At 38.8% G+C, this 3,014-nt stretch overlaps 1 protein-coding gene across 3 annotated transcripts in view; it reads left to right on the forward strand.

Moving 5' to 3' along the window:
- The window catches only part of Irf4 (interferon regulatory factor 4), an 18,103-nt gene extending 16,578 nt beyond the window's left edge, over positions 1-1,525 (forward strand). For all 3 annotated transcript variants that reach the window (XM_015506136.2, XM_048800479.1, XM_015506137.2), the window contains one exon: positions 1-1,525. This exon is cut by the window's left edge and continues 553 nt beyond it. The gene's annotated coding sequence lies outside the window, so the exon portion shown is untranslated.
- The last annotated feature ends 1,489 nt before the right edge of the window (positions 1,526-3,014 follow it).

Here is a 3,014-nt window from a genome sequence, read left to right on the forward strand (position 1 = left end):
ACCCCCGCCGCAAGAAGTGTATTCATGTGTGCAGTAGCTGTAATTCTCATGGGAAATGATTGCTGAATGAATGGACCAGAATCTTGGCCTGAGGCTGAGCCATAGTGCTCTGGGCTGACCCATCTCCCCATCTGTGTGGGGTCTTCTCAGGGTGGGCCCTGGGGTCTTCTCAGGGTGGGCTCCACCCTGCATCACATTTGCTTCCTCTCCTGGCTTCCCCTGGAAGCCAGTTGGTAGTCTCTGTTGCCATTTTCTTGAGCCAAAAAGCATTAGGGCTACTCTTGGATGGGAGATTTTTGTCTGTCCTACATTCTAGTAATAATGACTGATTACATTTTTTTTTTCAGTTTGTCTTTTTATTCTTTGTATTTCATTCTTTTGAAATTGCTAAACATTTTTCTTAAAGAAGAAGAAAAAAGGCAGACTATTAATAATCTGAGTGCCAAAAAGGATACATTTTCAAAGCTCCATGACATTTCCCCTCTTTTGTTTGTTTTGTTTGGCTCTTGGATGGTATCCATGGCGATACTAAGGAGGAGGAGCCAGTGGCCCAGGTTGTGAACTTGTCAGGACACCCGACCAACTGATTGCATAACTGCAGACTCAGTGGGCTGTTTCTGCTTATTTTGTGTATTAGATGCTTCCTCATGCCAACAGTAGTTTGACAAGGCCTTAAAATCACTGAGCTTTTTCTAAATACTTTTTTTTAAGTGAGAATTCCAAAGATCCCCACTTGCTTTTGCAAACCTCACTCCTTACTTTCTTGCTTTTTCATTAGACTGGAGTGCTCCCATATTTTTTTTCTCCTTCTACAAAATAATTGCTTTTATTTCCAGGCTCAGAGTTGATAGTTCTCAAATAATGTGCCAATCCTCCCCTAATGTTTAGTCTTTTAATTCATTCAACAACATATTAAATGCCTGCTGTATCCCTTGTGTTACACAGATTATAGCATTTATCAAATTCAGGAAGCAATCAAGTATTGGGGTGCATTTTTAAAAATTTTTACAAAAGGGATTTTTAGTACTAAAACGATACATATTAACTACAGAAAATGTGAGCAATCTAGAAGAAGAAAAAACAAAAGCTTTTTTTTTTCAAACCAAATCCCCCTCCCTAGAAGCAGCCATAAAGAAGAATTCAATTTATTCTTCCAACACACTTCAGTTTTCTATAAGTATACATAAACTTAAGAATCGTTGTGGGATTCCAGTGCAATGTCCTCAGTTTGGTTTAAGATATCTCAGTAGCCCCACAGCAAGGATTTGTTGGTCAGCCAATATAGGCTCCACAAACTGCAGCAATTTATACATCTTATAGATGCATAGTATTTTGGGATATATTATCCTAGGAGGATAGGAAATAAAATTAGAAACTGCTGTTTTCCAGGGCACCCAGCCTGTGGTCTTGCTCACTGGATGATATTTAACCCACTGCACCTCCCTGAAGCTCCTTAGAGTCTCTCTCAAGTGCAGTAGATACTGGATTTTTAATTACTGTGTGAAATATATATAGTTCATATATATATGTGTGTGTGTGTCTGCTTTAACAGGGGAGTTGCATTTTCTGGAAAATGCTTGTTGGCTCAGGCAATGATCTCCAATCTCATCTTTATGTCCAGGTGTGTGTCCTTTTAATCTTGAGGGGATCTATAGGAAGTGAACTATGAAGTGACCAATCAGGTGAAGAATCCTGACAATTGTCTCAGGCCTTTGGAAATGAATGGCTTCCTCATTTCTTGTCTCCATAAAGTGGATTCACAGACTAGAATTTAGTTTGTCCTCAGTGGGAAGACCCTGTTAAAGGGTTCAGATACTTGTCGTGTGCTAAAGAGCACTGGATTGCAGAGTAAGAAATCTTCAGGTCCCATTGATGCATGTTTGTAGCGTATTTCTTGTTCTTGGGTGTCATTTGTTTAGTAAAACTTCGGGACAGTGTGTTCTGGAACACTATGGAGAACCAAGTGAACGACTCCTTTAAAACAGAAACCTTGAACCATTCTCTCAGTCTGTGTTTGGATAGAAGTGGGTCCTGGACTAAGGCACAAATGAGGATTCCTTGCCATGCCGTGTCATTGGGTATGAACCCCAGCATCGGGGGATTCTGGGAACCTTAGGTGCCCGCACATTCCGCATTGGTTAATGTGCTGCACCTGGAAGAGAAATTATTATTATTATTTGGTATTAGTTACTGTTTTAGTAAAAATCCAGCCGTGTTTTAAATCCCTTTTTATTCCTTTCCAATGACAGTCTTTCCCTTCCCCACCAGCAATTGCTTTACTGATATAGTGAGATTTCTTAAGATCTCTATTTTTATCACCTATCTCCCTAAATTATTTGTAGCTGGCTGCATCCATTTTAAAGTTGCATTAAGGCTACCATACTATTCGCACTTACTGTGCCATACTTATCATATGGCTAGTTGCTTCTTCGCCTGGCCCAGGAATCAAGCCTTGTGGATATAGGTTTTGGATCTCCATTTCTTTTTTGTATTGCAGACTAGTCTGTGATGTGAATGCAGTAAAGGTCAATTTTCCTGGTATTTATTTTCACTGCTTTATGGAATATGTGCATGAATGTAGTGGAAATGTAGGTGAAGAGAAGGGAGATGTGGAGGAGAAAAGAAAAGATCAAGAGTTATTCCTTCTCTAAGGGATATACCATATTTCTGTAAATATATTTCATGAATTTTTATGTAAATTTCCTTTTTAAAAATATTGATGTGTATGATAATAAGTAGTCAATAAATAAAGACTTTTTAAAAAAATCTGCTATGGAACATGTGTGTTATTAATACTCATCAAGACAGCTCTTTAAATACTTCCTTCTTCTGTTAGGTCTTTTCAGTAAGGCTGTTTCAGCAGCCTACTTCCTTCCTGGTAGTTGTATGTGTCCCTGAAATCAGATCTCAAAGTGCTCCGCTTGTTAAAAAAAAAAAAAAAAAAAAAAAAGCTATAGGTTTTAAATCACACTTTGCCTGCCTGCCTTGCATCTGCTTCCTCTTCCCTATACCTA

The sequence above is a fragment of the Marmota marmota genome, unplaced genomic scaffold (genome assembly GCF_001458135.2).
Source record: "Marmota marmota marmota unplaced genomic scaffold, marMar, whole genome shotgun sequence".
NCBI lineage: Eukaryota > Metazoa > Chordata > Mammalia > Rodentia > Sciuridae > Marmota > Marmota marmota.